Source organism: Channa argus, chromosome 11 (genome assembly GCF_033026475.1).
Source record: "Channa argus isolate prfri chromosome 11, Channa argus male v1.0, whole genome shotgun sequence".
Lineage (NCBI taxonomy): Eukaryota > Metazoa > Chordata > Actinopteri > Anabantiformes > Channidae > Channa > Channa argus.
The window spans coordinates 9124008-9143006 of record NC_090207.1 but is presented as its reverse complement, the minus strand read 5'-3'; the positions used below and the strand labels follow the sequence as shown (position 1 = coordinate 9143006).

General features: G+C 40.8%; 1 protein-coding gene across 1 annotated transcript in view; it reads left to right on the top strand.

Moving 5' to 3' along the window:
* The window catches only part of LOC137136101 (homeobox protein orthopedia B-like), a 52478-nt gene that overhangs the window by 8473 nt on the left and 25006 nt on the right, over nt 1-18999 (top strand). The window contains exon 2 of the mRNA XM_067521129.1: nt 10977-11112. The gene's annotated coding sequence lies outside the window, so the exon portion shown is untranslated. The remainder of the gene's footprint in view (nt 1-10976; nt 11113-18999) is intronic.

Below are 18999 nucleotides of genomic sequence, written 5' to 3'. Positions count from 1 at the left end.
GTGTCTCCCTCTCATGTCTTTATTTCATATGCTCATTCGGCTAAACGAGCCAACGGATGCTAAGAGTGTCACTGGTGAGCTCCTCTTTAGCAGCGCTGGAGTATTTAGCCATTAGTCAGCTAATAGCCTAAGGATCCTTCCAACACCGACTAGTTGATGATGAAATATTAGCTTAGCTAATGCCATTATTAGTTAGTCTGGGCTTTCCTTGGAGGTCAGCTAGATCTTATTCTAGCTGACCTGGATCACAAACAGGGATCAAACTGCATTATTAAATGGATGTGCGGAATAACGTCTTTGTCAGTTTGCTAAAAAGCACATTTATTTAGTTTAGATTAAGATTAGATTAGATTTGCCTCTCTAAAAGTAGCAAATTTCTCTTATAATGCACTGATGTTTGAATGCTGGAGCTGTACAGATTCATAGAACCTGTGGCAACTCATCCTGATATTGTGGTTTCCACAAATGTGCTGTACCAGCTAATTATGTGCAGATGTTTCACAAACACTGTAACAAATCAGTTACCAGAAGAAACAGATTTTTGAAAGTGAGGATTCTGTAGTGAAAAGTATCAATATTTACTGTACAAAACAAAACGGATATACTCAGGTTTACATTGAGTCGTAGGCTGTAGCCATATTGGATGGACACGGTAGAGGCAATATCTCTTATATTGCAATAAAATCGCAAAGCTGATGCTGGTAGTATGTTCACTGCTCCTATGCGGAACATCTATAGTGTACAGTATTTAATATGTAAAAGTTAGCGCATCTAAATCCCCTGACACAGATAACTCTGAAAACTTTATAGGGTTAAACAGCATTACACTGACTTAATTGCAAAATGTGTGGTGGTGGAAACAATTATCAACAATGAAACTAAAGTCAATGAAAATTACTTGCATATAAATCGGCTACCTCACTTGTATATGTGCACCGCAGGTTTAGAGTTTTACTTTAAGAAGGGTCCCTGAAGTCACGGTGTAATTACTTTCCCACTAGGCGGGGCTCTGGAGCTGAAATTACATCATCCATAATGGGGTTGATTTTAAACCTATATTTAAGAAAGCAACTCCTTGCCTATCATACTCTTGAACCTTGTTAATCCTTAACCAGTAAATTAACCCTCATTACCAGTGTTGGAATATAGAGTGCTCTCTCTCCCCTCTTGCTCTGAATCTTCTCTCGTCTACCCAGTTCTTACCCTCCATCTAGCTTTCTGTGATGAGGGACGTTTGGGGTCAGTGAGTCTGTCAAGCATGGCCCCCGATAGCTCCTCCTGCATTCAGATTATTCTGACCTTAGACTAGCCCTATCAGCTGACCACGAAAGAGCTTCAAACCCCAACCTATCAAACAGCCAGCTGCTCCCCTCAGGCTAAAAATTGCCTCAGATTTCTCAGCTTGTTTGTCTATCTGTGTAAGAAGGAACTGTGCAACCAAAAAGGGAAACTGTGAGCAAAAGCTCTTTGGCAGTGCTTCAATTTCAAATGACAAAGTAGAGACAGAGAGCTGAGCACTGGTGTGAGATGAGCTTTATCCTCAGGTGTCATTTAAGCCTGGCCTCCTCTGGTCTGTAAATAACATGCCTCGGCTTCACTTTGCACAAGAGAGCCAAGTGCTCTCAGTCAAGATTGGAGTAGATGAGTGTGTGTATGTGATTCTGTGTGTTTTACCAAATGAGACACAAGTATATCCACTGTTCAGGCATTTTTTTGAGAATCCAAGAATTTGCTCCTGTTGTGAATGTGTGAGTTTGATTTGTCAGTCTTAAAATGCAATATACTTTGGAATCTATTGGCTGGCAGCTTTATTGCCTGCAGTGAAATAGAGGTGTTTTCTAATGATTGTACTTGAGTGACACCTGGCACTCAGTTACCCCTCACTGCAACCAGTCTCTCAGATAACTGACGAGAAGCTAAACACCTGATCAAACATGCGGAGATCATTTCTTTCGCACATTTACAGAAGACATAAAAGATAACATTTCAAAACTGAATTTATTAATGATATTTTCTACACTCAATTGTATCGCAATGCTTTCTAGCCTTTGTGTCTGCACATCCAGTGAGAGGTGGCATGTCTGTGTTTGTGCATTCAGATGAACGTCCGGTCTTATTGTGTGTGACCTCCGTCTCTCTGGCTGTTTGCTGTCTTGGATAACATTTTGACATTCCAGTCTCCTCTCTCAGACACTGCAATACCTCAGGCTGAGGGTGGATGGGGGGCCCCATGATAAGGCTTCACTCACAATTAGCAGGCAGGAGCAGGGAGGCGAGAGGGGGAAATTGAACTGTCAGAGAGAAGAGAAGAGAAGAGAGGAGGAGTGTAGGGGAGAGAGAGAGAGAGAGAGAGAGGAAAGGGTGGGATTGTAGGGAGTGGGGGTGACCCCATCCTGCAAAATGGAGCCAGTCATAATTTGTTCATTTGGTGGCCATCAGGTTCTACCTTCCCACTCCAACACTGCTCTGCTGATCTCTCTCTCTCTATGTCTCTCTCTCTCTGTCTGTCTCTCGCTCTCCTGCTCTCTCTCTCTCTCTCTCTCTCTCTCTCTCTCTCTCTCTCTCTCTCTCTCTCTCTCTCTCTCTCTCTCTCTCTCTCTCTCACTCTCTCACTCTCTCTCTCTCTCTCTCTTCCATCTTTCACTTCACCTTCCTGTTTACCTTCACTCATCAGAGTTCCTACTTATGTTATACTATGTTCATTACCTGAACTTTTGATATGATTGTGCTCTCCTTTTAACACACTGTAGCTATTAACATTATTTCTATTAAGTGCATCAATTTGTGATTTAAGAAAAAAATGAACCTGGAGGCTAAAAAAGCTTGAAGGCAGTGAAAAGGAGTTAAGAAGAGCAAGGCCTGTGCCTGCCCTGCCTCTCTGGAGGATGTGATGGATGGTAATGTTAATGTTAAATAAGCAGAGAGGCTTTTAGCAGCTCTGTATTTAAATGTCAAATGCTGATGGGCTCTAAATGAGATAATACAGCTGAGAGCAATTAGCCTGCTAGACACAGTGAAGACCATCCACATCAACACACATAGACCTACAGTAGGTGTGTATGTACCTTTATATCCTCCCATACACAGTGTATATTACTGAATGGAGATACCAGTTGCCACTTAAAGGGAAAACAAGATCACTTTTATTCTGTAGCAATAATTTATTCAAGCACTGTTATGGTATTTTGCTACTGCATGTTTCTTGATTTATGCACACAGTTTAGTTATAAGTCAGCTGATATTAAAATGTTTTAATGAAGTGAGAAATTCAAGTACTAGTATTTTATTATTATTATTATTATTATTATTATTATTATTATTATTATTATTATTATTATTATTATTATTATTATTATTATTATTATATTAAATTTTATTTTTAAGCAAACAAACAATCCGTCCGCCAAAGAAAGAGAACAAACCCCGCCTTTTGGATTTAGTAGTATAATAAGCATTTTTAAGATGTAATTATGCCTCATTGGATAAACTGATGAAAGTTCATTCACTCAACTCTGTATTACTCTTCTCTGCATCCAGTGTCTATTATTCAGCCATCCTTCCATATTAATATTTTATGCCAAACTTGATAGTAGCTTAATAAAATACTTGTGTGTAGTTTTTTGTTGAAATTTGAAATTATTTTGTTTGCAGATGGTCCAAAAATGTGTTTTGCCTTCCTTAAAACCCTTAAATACTTTTTGCTCTATGTCGCCCAGAAAAACTTTGTCAGAAATCAAGCTTTGCCTAAAGAGGATTAGGTAGGTTTAGCTACAGGTTTAACTAAGCAGTCAGTACTGACAAGACTCTATAGATTTTCATCTTTTAAATTTCTACCTCTTACTTTTTACACAGGATCATGTGTTTGAATAGATACTGTATATGTCAGCGTGTGTGTGTGTGTGTGTGTGTGACAGGGAGGATACAGGTGTTGTTAGCAAGCTCTGAAGGTGACTGTTGGTCTCATCCATCAAACAGGCCTTCATCAGGCTGATCCCTAATGGATCCCCTCAATCAGAGCCGCTCACTGTCAGTTGCAGTGCAACAAAATGAGAAATCAGGCAACTGGTCGCGCAGCCAAGGTTGGGAGTCATATAAAGGGGACAAAGTGATAAAGACCAACTCGTGTCCAGCCTGTTGATTAGTATTGAGTGATCTCAGCCTTCCAGTCGGTCATGACGGAAACAGGACATCAATCTGGACAAAACTCCTTCTTCAACAGCTATAATTCAGCTGTACATTTCCTACATCCAAGCCTGCACTCGACGGCAGTGTGAGGTAATGTGTTAGCTACAGTGACCAATACTTGTAAGTCTGTGCCTTTATTTGCAGTGAGGGTCTCAGATTAACTAAATCAATATAATTTGATAACAGGCTATTGACTGAGTGTTCCAGAGGTTTTGATTTCATTCTGTTTAATATGCTGCAGTAATGGAAATAGAAACGGTAAATGGGCTAAGCCCTCTTTGTACTTAGTCCCAGGCTAATATGCTTATCAAGTGTTAATGCACTTCACTTTACCGTAGGCCATTAAAATCAGACAGATTCAAACAGAGCATTCAGTGTCCACGGCTCTTCACTATGTTAAATGCTGGTTTTGTCTTCCCTTCATGGTTATTTGATTTGAGAAGCTAATATACTGAAAGCCTCTCCTTGCGGTTTGTCTCCAGCTACTCTTTCTTTCAGCTTTAAAAAGCCCAAGCCTTTATTATTGAAGAGGCCTCTATTTGGTTTTAGGATCTAAGAAAATTGTGTACCACATTTTCCTCAGTGAACACAGAATGAAAAGGATTTGAGTGCCGTTGGTGTCTAAAATAGATTCTTTATATACAGTATGTCTTTGTGTGGCTTCAGAATAGACGGGGAAGGTTATTCATGGAGATATGAAGCACAGTAAAGTAATCACACTAAAAGTTCTCTGTTTTGCTATAGATTGTGCTCCACTGTTGGACCCACTCACATCCTGTCTCAGTTGTCTTATGGTATATTACAATTCAAATAGTTTCAGTAGCTCAAGACTGGATTATTGACCGGGCAAATCAGACACCACACACACTACCCCAGGTTCTGGACAGTGTGTCACTGGGTTTATAGCAGGTTAGTAAATTACTTCACTTTTCTTTGATTGTCTTAATTGAGTTTTTTTTTTTTTTTTTTTTTTGTCTCAAAGAAATAAAGTATTTCAGTGGATAGGAAACATGCAAACAGGTAGTACAGGTTGTCAACTGTCTTTGAGCCCTTTTTACAAACCAAAATTTGTTCACAGAACATCAAGTCCCCCCAAACACAAATTTCTCTACTGACAAATGGAAGTATGAGATGTATATTTTTATTTAAACCTTGTGTTAATATAATGTGATGTTTAATACTCTTTAATAACCTCACCAAATTTATGGCACAAAAGAAGAAGCTGTAATTCATTAATAACTGTTCTCTGTTGGCCTAAAACATGATACATTTTGGATGCTCATGTCAGCCCTGGGAAAACCAGGGCTGACATGAGCACACATCAGAAATGACTCAGATTTAATGCAGCCTTCATCTCTACTGTTTTAGACTCCACACATTTGTCACATTCATCTCACAGCTTCTCCTTCTGGTTGTAGTGTAATAGCACTTTTCAAGAGAAACCGATCCAACAACAGCACAGTGCGTTTTTTGTTTTTTTTAACAGTTTTATAAATATCAAATTCCAACTTTAAAGCATTGATTCACTCCTGTTATACACAAATGCTGAAAGATTCTTCACGAGTGATGACATAGACTAGGTTTATTGATAGAACAACTTTCTCAACATCTGTGTGAATTCTTTGCTGTCTCTTTGTTTTACACTTCATGTTCTGCTCTCTCTCTCTGAAGCTAATGAAGGTTCCTTGCTTACAGTCCATGATTATCATACAGATAGGATCATATCCCATTGATTTTATGCAGATGATCACCTTTCTGTGTACGAAGGGCTGATGGTGGTAGTAATTTACAGAAGAAAATCAATTACCCTTCTCGTCTGCAGGAGTAATTGTTTATTATTTTCCTATTAGACAAACTGTGTTGATCAATGTTATGGAAAGACTGCCTATGAATACTATCAACATGAATAGATTTGCCTTCGACATTAGTACTGGCTTTCTTTTAATGACCTGTACAATGTCAAGCCATTGACACAGGCTGAGATTAAAGCACTAACTGTGTGTGTTTGTGTGTGTGTGTGGAATGGTTGCAAGAGAAATGTATGTAACCGCACATCAGTTAGTACACTTTTTCTGTTTCTTTATTAAGAAAATTGTCCATAATTGTATTTTTTTTCTAAAAACAAATTATGGAAACTGTTTCCAGGCCTTGAAATTACCACAGATATGTATGTTGTGAAGGTTTGACAGCATGACGGGACAATGAAATTTTAGAATCTAAGCACAAGATCCTGCATCGATGTTGCTGTTTCACAAATATGCTGTTAGTTTGAGTGTTTAGTGGATCCCCTGGCCCCGTCTGCAGCCTCTCTGCCACTATCAATGTGGATTTGTCTAGACACAAACTAATCACTATTACTCACTAAAGTAATTGGACCAGCCGAGATCAGAGTAGCAGCCGATGGACTGGTCAGAGGATCAATAACCTGATCAGAAGAGGTGGGAGAAGAAAGGAAATTGTGCAGAGGAAGCAGAACAGATATTTTATAATGTGGCAGATCAATCGGGCTGAACTGCACAGTCTACACATAGTCACCTTCCCTGTGGTGAATCTTCATACTTTTGCCACTAAGGTAATAACCAGGTAAGCTGCTCCACTGCCTGCCACACATCTGTAGTCAGAAGTCTTATCTGATCATAAAACTTTGCATCAGAAGGGTTTTTGATATCCCTGTGATCTGCTAAAAACTCTAGTTGACCTTTTAGGTGTTAATTGTTTAGCACAGGCTTTTTTCGATGGCAGCCTTTAAGTCGTGGCGATGTAAAAATTGACTTGACAGTAAAGAGTGACACTGGTGTTCCAGCAGACCTGAACTCAGTGGATTTTCTCATTGTTCTGTGTGTTAGTCAGCACTGCTGAATTAACTATCTGAGTGGGTGTGTATGTGATTTTTCTGCATCAACAACAAAAGTTTCATATAATCAAGATCAATGGCTCCCAGCTTGTCCGTCCAGGGGTCTCCACAGTGGAACATGTTCCGCACGTTGATGCCATGAATTTTTTTCACCGGATGCCCTTCCTGCCCCAACCCTCCCATTTTATCCAGGCTCGGGACCGGCACCGAGGTAGCCCTTGATGGCTGGGCGGAGTCACACGGAGGTGGGATTTGACCCTGCGGCCTCCTGCGTCCCAACCCGCTGCTCTAGCTATTGAGCCACCAGGCCCCATAAGTTGCATATAAGCCAGAATGAGAGTAATTGTTAGTATAGGCTTTATTTTATTTACTTCAAGTGAGAAAAAACTCTTATTGGTATTATTTTGACCTAAGACATAATAAATAAGAATAATTCATTTTATTAAGCACTTTACATTTGTTAACAAATTTTAAAGTGCTACACACACGGATTAAAACCAAGAATAAAACATAATACACATGTAAAGCATAGAAACATATAACATATAAACATATAAGACATGCAAAATTTCCTAATTTCATGTTATTTACTGTCAATGTAGCAGGTCTGGGATCTGTTCCTAGTGTAGGTGACATCCTACTGTATCTGCTTCACATATTAACTGATCTTTTTAATGCTGTATAAATGACTTATTGTTATTTAAAATTTTCCATTACAACTGGGGTGGACTGTCACTGAATTGTCAAAAAGAAACAAAATCCACACATAAACGTGGACATACAACACAGATCTGGAATCTGTCATCAAACCCAGCTTCAGGTCATAATGCTAAAGACTGAGCCAGAGTGCCTAATCACTCAGATTACACAAAACTTGATTCACTCTCCAAACATTTGGCCTCACCTGTCGCATTATCCCGCTCAACCTATTTCATGGAAAGAGCAGGTGGTCCTAATTTTTCATGCATTTGGTGCATTTGTAGCCCTTAGCCCACCTCTCTTGCCCTTGTCCATTCCTCATCCCACCAGAGCCCATTTCATTTTTTTATCCTCGCTGGTCATCGTCATTCTGCTTTAGGAGGTTCCTGCTTGGCCAGACAGGGCACTGAACACAGTTCCGGAGTGCTGGCCCTCCTCTCAACATTATCATCTCAGCATCTCCCCCGACACTGCTCCTGTCTCGCTTTCTTCTCTCCATCTCCCACCAATGCCCTTTCCCCCCTTTTTCTTTTTCGGCTCCTTCCCCCGTTCTTTTCCTCTCCTCTCTCACTTTCTCCCTCTCTGTGGTTGTTGATTGGGTGTCTGAGTGCTTGTGGCAGCTGTGTGTTGTGTGTAATAGAGCAGAGAGGCTAGTCTGAATACAGCGATGGGAGAATTTGTTTATGTGAGAGATGCATAGATGGAGACAGGTCTCCAGACGCTGTGGGCTCTCTCTTGCTGTCATTCTGCATTCAGGCCCTGACAGGAGATCTGAGATGGCCAAATATGCCAGACGCTCGCCCCAAATCCCCAAGCTGCATCCTGCAATCCAACCGATGTGTGTTTGTGTTTATTCAGATTTGACAGAATGATTTTGTGTGTGAATGTGAAGGTGTGTGTGCATGTGAAGTGTGTCCATGTGTCTCCAGGATAGCATGCTTGATCAGATTCCCATGCTACAGCCTTTGTCCAGGGTCCATTACCACTGAGTGATAGAGGAGAGAAAGTCTACCAACTTTTCTCTTTTTATCCCATTCCTGTGATCTCTTTCTCTGACATGTTGAGTCTGTTCAGTGGGGCAAAAATTTAGCTTCCATTGCTGCTCTAAGATGTGTGTCCAGCTCAAACAGCTCATTTAGTATTTTCATTCCCCTCTCCTTTGTGCACATGTAGTTGCATTTGTATCTGAATGTTTGCAGTGGTTTGTCCAACTTAGTGTTGTCACTTCAACCCTACATCCTCAGGGACTCTTTGCTTTGTCTGTATATCACCATGATGTGCAGCAATGTGTTATTTAAATCAATAGTTTCAATTGAATAAACCTCTGGTTTTTGACTCATACTCGATTCTTCCTTTGAAGGGGAACTGGTGTCTCAGTGGTAGAGCATTAGGTTGGGATGCAGAAGACTGTGGGTATGAATCCCAACCCACCACGTGTGACAGTCCTGAGTGTGGATAAAATGGGAGGGTTGCGGCAGGAAGAGCATCCGGTGTAAAAAAACTCATGCGGAACACATTCTGCTGTGGCAACCCCTGAAGGGACAAGCCAAAAGCTGTTGATCTTTGACTCAATTCTTTGTTTTGAAGAGCTACAAATAATACTCTGTCTCGTTTGGGGCAGTAGCCTACTGAGTCTAGTGTCCTTCTTCCAGAAATAAAAACAAACTAATGTATTACAATAATATGCCTAGGGGGGAGATGCTAAAGCACAATTAGTGATGACTGAATTTAAAGTGAGTGGTTGGCTTTAAGGCTGTTGTTCCCATTAGAATTCATGCTTCCATCAATGCTGCTTGACTAAAATGGGAAGGCTGCACTCTGAGAGCAACCACAGTCGGTGTGTTGTGGCCTTTTAACTGCCTTCAGCAATCGCATTTGATGCTCTTTAATTATCCCCCCCCCCCGTCCGCTTTGCTGCCTTCTTCCCGCTCAGCTGCAGAGACAGCGCGTTTGCTTACCGCTCTGCCTTGCCTAAGTGTTAGCCTGCATGTAAATTAATCTTGATTCACTTTACCCTGCCCTGCTGAGTGCTACAAATTACCCTATAGCAACGAAACAGCACAAGTGAAAAAAGCCAAATCGCAGCACTTGATAGGCTGTTGCTCCTGTGCTTTATGCTATTACATTAGGGCTACATAATGAATGCTCTCTTGTGAAAAGTAGTGTTGTAGGTTTTTAATTCATCCTGAATGGAGAATGTTTGTGCATCTCTCCCCCTCTCTCTGTGTTTGTGTGCATGTGTTTCTCTAGAAGAAGATTTAATGAAGGAGGCCTTGCTGGGTAACCACGATGCGTACATTCACTCACAGTACCCCCCACACAAACACCCTCAAACGTCAGCATCCATCATTCCATTTACAGGAACTTGACAAAATTAGCTGCCTTTGTGCCATAGTCACTCTAATTGGCCCAGGAAGAAAAACAGGCTTTTGACACAAACACAGGCAACACTTTCACTTACTGCAGCACTTGTCTCTCTGTGGATGTCGATGTGAAAGAGGTTTAGGTTTTAATTCACCAGAACAGAATTGGCTTGAGTGCTTTGTTTTCTACCCTGACTGCTCTTCACAATTTTCCTTGCCGTGTTTCATTGCTTTTAAACCACAATTTTATGTTCTTTCTTCACTGATGGATGTTCACTCAGTACTTACTCCCTTGTCTGCTGAGAACACATCCCTTAAGAAGTCAGTCTTTGTTCTGTTATCATGACCAAACTGTAATTTTTATTTGCGCTGTTTAATCTCCCCACGTTAGTCACATATCCTATTGCATATGAAATAACCTTGACTATTGACAAAGCAAGGGCACTCACCGTTGTCTTGTGTGTGTGTGTGCTTGTCTGTAAATCAATGACAGTGAATGGGAGGAACCCCTCTACAAACCCTCATCTTTCATCTTAAATAACCGATATCATAAACAGACGCAACTCATCAATCTCACCTGTGTTCTCGATACAAAGATGGGAGGCAGGTCTATTTCCCTCTCTTTCTGCAGACCTGATGACATTTACTAAATTGCCCTATGTCTGTGTGTGTCTAAATATATATTGTGTATATACACACACAGAACGATTTGTTTGAGTATGTGTTTCTCTGTCCATGTGCCTGATGTTTGTGTCTGGTAAATTTGATGCTCTTTGTATCTTGGTACTTTTGTAGATCAATTTGAAATGAGTGGACAGTTTGGTTTTCCTTAAAAATCTTGGCCTTTTTTTCCCCTTCTGTCTCTCTCTTTGCAGCTATCTGTGACAGCAACCCTGCAGCTCCATAATCATCCACATAGGGGCAATGCAGCATATTGCAGCTGCTGTGAACTAGGAGAAAATGAAACAAAAGTGGGGATAAATCAGGAAAAGCAGCACACATGAAGAAGAGGTAAAGATTGAATTATGTTTAATGATGTCATTTGCAGAGGAGTGTGCTATATTATAACAAATGATAAAAGTGTGTTTTAATGAGTAGTCATAAAGACTCAGTAGACAGTCTTATTCAATAGGCCTCAGAATTGGCTTGCAAGGTTCCTCAGGGTTGGGGGAAAAAGAGCAAAGTGACTTTGGGACAACTATTGTACGCATGTTTATTATCACTTATGGTTCCACACCAAACCGAATGTGTTGTGAGTGTGAATAGGTTTCTGTGTGTGTGTGTGTGTGTGTGTGTGTGTGTGTGTGGTGTGTGTGGGTGTGTGTGGGTGTGTGTGGGTGTGTGTGTGTGTGTGTGGCCCAAGGTCATGGTAAATGTTGTCATTCCCCAGCCTTAGGCAACAGTGATAATCCCTGGATAAATAATAGATGGGGTGTATAAATCTATTAGCCAGAACAAGGCGTTTATCCCATTTGAGAGAGGGATTATCCCACAAAGACTCTGCTGCTATGTGCCTGTTTATCTATTGCTATAAAGGTGACAACAGTGAAAAACCACAGACCATATGATTTAAAAAAAAAAAACTCAAAGCACATTTATTAACATATGTCCCTCACTTACAACATTCTTTCTAACCTTCTGTCTTTAATACTTGTCTGAAGAATGGCGCTATAATTTTTCACAGAAAAGAAGAAAGTGTGATTGTGATTAAAAGGCTCTTTTACTGAAACAGTTCAAGTTTAAATGGTGCTCAATGAAGTGTTCTCCAGCCAAATGTTCGCTTCTCAACTAAAACTAAACAAAGTTCCAAGTAACTGCAAAACAAAGAGTGCCACAACAATTAGTTGGTAACAATTAAATATCATTATGTTGTAATTAATCTGCACACAAGTCATTAAATACTAATTCCATATGAAAATCAGGGAGAGAAGAATGCCATCAATACACTGCTTTAATTAGTATGTGATTGACAGCATGGTGAAATTGAGAGTTTCTGCATAGGGTGTTGGTGTGTGTGTGTGTGTGTGTGTGTGTAAACGTGCACAAAGTGGATCATCTTAAGTGTGCAAAGATAAACTCCCCTCTGTCTGTTGATGATAATTAAGTTTGCTCCCTGTGGGGTTGCTGCTATGGCCAGGTTGGGGGAGGCTAGTGTGGGGGCATGATCTGTGCTAATTGTTGTACATGAGAGCCTGTTTTGGCTCTGTGGGATCTGTGTGTGTGTGTGTGTGTGTGTGTGTGTGTGTGTGTGTGTGTGTGTGTGTGTTCAAGAGGTGTGAAACTGAATGGAGCCATATGACTTGGGGTCACACCCTGACTGCCTGCCGTTGCTAGGATACAGCATCTGAAGCATCATGGATGGGTGGTACAGGGGTAGTCCATCTTCAGCCACCCCACCACCTCTATCCTACTTCCTCCCCTCTGTCCCCCTTCTTTCACTCCCCCCTGGGGTTTGGCTGAATGGGCTGGGCTGACAGGGGCTGAATGGTTTGGGGTGACAGGGGGGTGGTGTCCTATTTGTCCCTAAATGCTTCTCTATAGACCCCTGATAATAGACTGGCTGCTTGTTCCCCTACCCCACCCGTCGCACCAAACCTCTGCTGCTTCTTCCACCACCTTCACCCACTCTGTCTCTGTCTTCCTGTCTCATTGTCTCCTTTCTCTTCCCCTCTGTCTCGCTTTCCTCCTTATCATGTCTCCTTCTCTTCCCATCTCTTTCTCTGTCTTTCTTATTCTTATCTTTTTCTGTTGCTTCAGTTCTGCTGTATTCTCCAGGCTCACTTCTGAGATGTACCAAAGATGTCTTTGGTCCTTGTTATATCTGTTTGGTGCGTTCAAGTGTTAGTGGTGTGCATGTAAATGCATAGGGTCACTGCCTATTACTCACCTCTCCAGCTCCTCAGCATTGTCCAGCAGGTCCAGCTCTGCTAGCGTTAATAGGAGTTGCTTTTGATGTTGCCCTTTCATGCTTTGTTTGGAGACATAGCCAAAGCTACCTTTTGATGATGGCAGGCCTGTTAGTTGGGCTGTGTGATAAATAAGATGAAGAATGGGATCACTTTTTAATGACGGATCAAAAAAAAAAAAAAAAAAAAAAAAAGCAATGATGGTCCTGCGAGGAAAGGTATTCCAAAGAGCACAAAACCGAGCTTTTTTTCTGAGAGTTCACCACCCTACATCTGGGTCTGCTTAGTAGATTCACAGCATCAGATGTGTCTGTGTGCTTTTGTTTACACTGGTTATTAATGTGATTGTGCATGAATGCATGTTTGGTTTTATGCAAGCCTGTATGTATTTGCGTTCACATGTCTGTGTCTATGTGTGAGCATGCTCATCTGTGTTAGGGGTCAGGAGTGAAGATGTTACCCTCTGGTCATTCATCACAAACGTGACAATCTCTCCCCTGCGCTCCGGTACGCAGAGGCAATGTTTTATAAAAGAATAACACGTCAGCGGGCGCCCACCGGCCATCCATTACCACACTGTGCAACCTGCAAAGACATACAGTGGACTCACAGATTCCATGCACTCACTGAGCACCATACTTGTTGTCTGCACATACAACAGCTCTCATTGTCCTGCCCTTTTCTGTTTTGGTGGACTTTAGTGCTTCTTCCTTTTGCTTTGTTTGACTTATAATGAGACAGATCTTTCGTGGGAAATGGGGATGGGTAGATTTATGTCATGAGGCCCAAAATTCACACACACACAGTAATCTAACAGGGCTCTTCAAGGGAAAAGACTTACAAATAGGACAAACATAAAAAGACAACTAAAAGCACATTCTGCAGTGTTAGGCAAACACAAATTTGTTATTATTAATTTTATTATTTCTTTTTTCACAGTTGGATGAGAAGATAGACACCACTTCCATGCCCTGCTAGGATCTTTAGCCAGCTGGTGGAGTGTAGCTCAAAAACTTGAAGAGGAAATACCCAGTTTGGGTCTGTACAAAGGCAATTAAATCCACCCGCCAGCTCAGAGCTAACAAATTTAAACATAATAACTAGTTTGCTTTTCTAAAGATTAAACTATATGTATTATTAATAGGTTTGCAATTTACATAAGGTTATCTGCTTGCCTATTGTGTAGCTATTTCTTTGAGCTTACTGGCTAATGGCTCCAGCTTAATTTTTACTGTGCACACATGAGCGCTATTGATTTTCTGAAAAATACTTTTCAAAGTTTGGGTTAAATATAAAAAAATATGTTTTTTGAAATGACAATCTTTCAAAAATAAATGGCTTTTTTACTGCTGATGTGAAAATTTAACAGCATCACAACTGTTAAAGATTTAGTATTTTGTCGTTTAGTTTCTAAGTGATAGCAGGTTCCATTCTTGTATTTTTTTATTTTTATTTTTTTTGGAGCGCTTTGCAATTACATTTCAGTTTGTGCCATCGGGTCATCAGTATTTGTATGTGACAGCTTATGCTGTGTAAGACAGAACAAGTGGAGGACGTTCTGAGTTATAGATCTCTTAGATCAGTTTACGAGGACTATTATCTCTCAGTTAGTCTCAGTTTTATATGCATTTTCTCTGGGCTGGTCTGGAACCATCAATTTAATGCTTTCATAAAGCAAGGTTGGATAGCACTGAATCAAACCGAGCACTCGCTGACACTCTCCTCTGCTTTAGAGCTAAAGTCAAAAAGAGGAGATGAAAAGAAGACAGCGAGAAGAGGCGATGAAAGATGGAGAGACGGTTTTATGATGTCTTTTTAAAGCCAATTTGGAACAAAAGTTTTGTTTCTAGCTGCAATAACAGTTGAAAATGCAGTCAAAAAGTGAAAGCTAAACAAATATAATTTCCCCTGTCCGTTTGAATGTGTGTTTCACAGACACTTTGTCTGACATGACTCTGTGTTCATGTATCAAACAGACTTCGGTTTTGTGAGGCACCCATTTTTTCTGTTGCTTATTGCCTGTTTTATAGCAGGCCGTTCTTTTCACGATGTTCCTCTTTCACCCACTGTTTCCTGTCAGCAGTCAGAGAGACAAAGACTTTGTCGTTAGTCCAAACATGTACGTACTATTCACTTCAAAACAAATAACATGAAGGAATCGATTCAGGTTTTAAACCAAGTGTGCTTGTGGACGCCACACAGTTTTTCAAGCAGGCATTCAATAAGAGTCTGATTCCATTTCACCTCATTTATGAGCTGTGTGTGTTTGTGTGTAATCCATCTGCTCTAGTGTGACACCTTAATTTTGAATGCTGGTGGAGACACAGCAGGCCAACAGAACCAATGGATGCGAGAGTGTGGGAAGAAGGGAAACAGAAATGATGAAGTAAAAGTAAGAAAAAAGCTGCTAAATGGACCCAAGTAGATTTTGTTGCTTTGTTTGTGGGAGCTGTGTGTCTGAGGATGCAGTGCCACCTCTCTCTGACAAGGAAGAGGAGATTTATCATCTCCAGTGGAACCTTACACCCTGACAGAATGTGAGACTCCCCCTGACACACACACACACACACACACAAACACAGATGTACCCTGATGTGTTGACTGTGTGTATGTTGTGACAGGCATGGTGAAGGAGGCTGCAGGTCCTTTTGTCTGGCTTTGACGAGCATGTCATTAGCAGAGACGAGGAGAGACAGTGGGCCTCATCAGTATTTAAATAGCCTGACGTCTCTGCCACCACATTCCTGCTCTCCACTCCCATTTTTGCAGCTTGTCTCCTCTCCGTCGTTTTGTTCCTTCTGTCCATCCACTTAACTTCTGTCTATCCTTCTTCTTCCAGCACCAGGTCACTCTCATGCTCTGTCGATTTCTTTTTCTGCTCTTTATATCAGAGACTGTGTAATTTATTCCTTTTTTTCTGTTCTTTGATTTGTCTCAGTGTGTGTTGGGATTTGTCACAGAGTCTAACTTGCTGTGCCTGACTACCTGGTGTAAAGTATTTGATTTTCTTTACTTTGGCTGCACTGAGTGACTTTTTAGCTGTAGTGAAATTCAGCATGGCAACAAGCCAGACTTCAAAATTACCCTGACTCTTTCTGGCACTATTCCATGGAAATTATAACGGCTGATAGATCTATGTACAGTATGCATATACTTATCTGCGCAGAAGCCGCTCTTATTGCTGCAGCTGAGCTCTTGATAGAAGTCCTATTCATCGCAGTGGCAAATCACATTGGGCAAAGATGTAGTCAAATGTACAGGAGAACAGAAGGAAAAAGAACATGTCAGGACGGGCTTAATTGTGATTCTGATTTGAATTAGAAAGCACCTTAATAAAAGGGCCATCGGAGGCAGAGAGGTAAAAGGTTTTACCTTTAACAAGCGCTGCACTAAAACAACTCTGAACCTGAAGAGGTGCGCTCTGAAAGGCATGTATAAAGCTCTTTGTAAGTGTCTGCTTATGAGTGTGCGTATGTGTGTTTTGCAGTTGGACATGTGTATCTGTGTGCATGCCACACACACATACACACACACACAGAGGTGATTTATTCCAAGCACAGGGCAGGTAAATTGAAGCAGGCCTTTCAGGTTGGTTTTCAGCTCCAGGTCTAATGAGAGCAGCGTTTCCCGTCTCTCCAAACAATGCGCTCCTGTCTCTTAAGAGCCCTTCCACCCGCCTGCAGCCTAGCCACTCTACATTAGATCTGTGGCCTGCAGCAGCCACTACAGTGAAAGGCCTCAGGCTCTGAAATGGCTGTTTGATTCTCTCCCTGCTTTGCCTCTAAATGAATGATTTATTGGCTGTCAATGAGGAGGCCAAGCGTAATGGACAAAAGCAGCACCGCAGAGCTCCAGTCAAGAGGATGTTGTTGTGGATGTTCTCTTTGAGGATCTCCCTACCTCTGTCTGACACTGTAATGAAGAGTAAACAACCTTGCTAGTGTCAGACCAAAGATAGTTAGGCTGCATTAGGAATCATATGACTTCCAGTTGAATGTTGACATTTTGCACCTTTAGCACTTCAGACAAACATTTTTAAATTCTAATTCAACATATGTAAAAGGGACACTGATAGTGGTATTCAAATTGTATGTTGTTTGGTTCTCCAATTACCCACAATTTAAGTCAACACTTCAGCATTTAATTTCAAATTTCCTGGAATATGTGAGTCGCAGATGCAGGACAATGTAGGCTATCAGACTCACCAATTCCTTCTGCCAACACACAACTTCAATCAATTAACACCACTGAGTAACCTAGCACATACACACACTGTGACTGGAGTGGCCGCAGGCGGCAACGGAGACGTGTTATTTAAAAATCCCCACTGCTTTTGTTCCCATAAAAGGGGGCATTAACACCCGCTCGTCCTTTGGCCTCTGCTTGTCATCCAAACGGCTAATTTCTGCAGATCCTTCTAATCCCCAGAAGAGACAGCAGGGCGCAGGGCCAGCAGGGACGAGGGCCTCTGAGGCCGGCTGCTAGAATAGAGAGTCGATGGGCGCTTTTAGAATTGACGTTCTAAAACGTGCCTTTGTTTGCATCATGCTCCCTGGTGTCCCGCCTTTCAGCGGTTCTAATGATAAGTGACAGGCCATTAATTGAAGCTCTTTAGGAAGCCATCATCAGACACACGTCTGATCCATGTCCACTGAGACCAGCAGAACAGTATTGCAGAAGGGTAGATGAGGAAATTGTTGGGTTAGGTGGCTTAATGTGTTTGATTTTATTGGCACTTGTAAACCAGTGGGTTTGCAGAATTTAATGTCCGTAATTAAAACTGTTGGGCTTAATGCAAGCTGCACGTAACTTGGTATCCTAAATAACTTATTGCTGTCACAAATCTATGAGGAATTTTTATACGGTTTCTGTGCTCACTACTTTTGTTTTTCTTCTCGTTAATCAATTCAAAATACACAGCAACAAAAAGCAAAATCAGGGGTATTTTCTGATTAAGTGTATTTTACAAACCTTAGCAGAAACAAAAGGAGAGACTGATAGTGGAGATGTAAGTACTGCTTTATCCTGAATGACAGGCCAGAGTATCTACATAAAAAGTTATCTCTTGTTTGATAGTCTTTACTCCAAAAAATATATGTCATTCATAAACCAGAGTTTTGTGCCATCAACTGTTTTTATTTTGTTTTGAATATGCACTTTAACTGTGGACTTTAGTCTCTCACTTCTCAACATGAAATTCTCCAGAACAAGTAAACATCAGGAGAGTTCTACTTTGCCATAATTTGACAATTGCTTCAACTGCAGATGTAGAGATAATAATAAAAAAAAATCATCATATGGGCTTTCTGAGCTCTTGATAGGAAAATAAATTGAGTAATATTAATGTGCAATTGTACCTATATTGTGATAAAAGCATAAATGTAAAGGCACAACAGAAACCAGAATTGAAACTAGGTCTGGTATTAGGAACACCCATAAATGAATAACAAAAATATGATTTGAATGGGTGTTTGTCACCCATGGGTCTGTTAGACGTTGTGGAGGATGAGTAATCTCATTTATGCAATTGAATAATTCGTTTCTTGGTGAAAAGAGAAAAAAAGATGAATGAAATACGTGTAAAAGTTAAATATTTAGAAATTAACCACTAAGTACATTTTCACAACAACGCATTTGTGTATTTTTGATATATTTCTTTGCTTCTAGATGTGAAGAAGAAAATATGACTCTTCTTTTTGACCAAACTTTTCCTCATCAACAACATAAACATGCCGTTAACCTTAAAACAACAAAATGCATCTCTAACTACACTCTCATCTCCAAAGTGAACATACCATCATTTACAAGGTCAAAACTGTCAGTGGCCACAGTGAATCGCCCAAATAATCCCAACTCCCGAACCAAAAGCTACATTGAATTCATTCTACATCCCCAAGTCCAGTCATTCAGCTACAGATCATTCCCCTCCAACCAATTCACCATCTGTGCATCTCTCCATCTTCTCCCTAAAACAGGGAAAGAAACAGTTGTC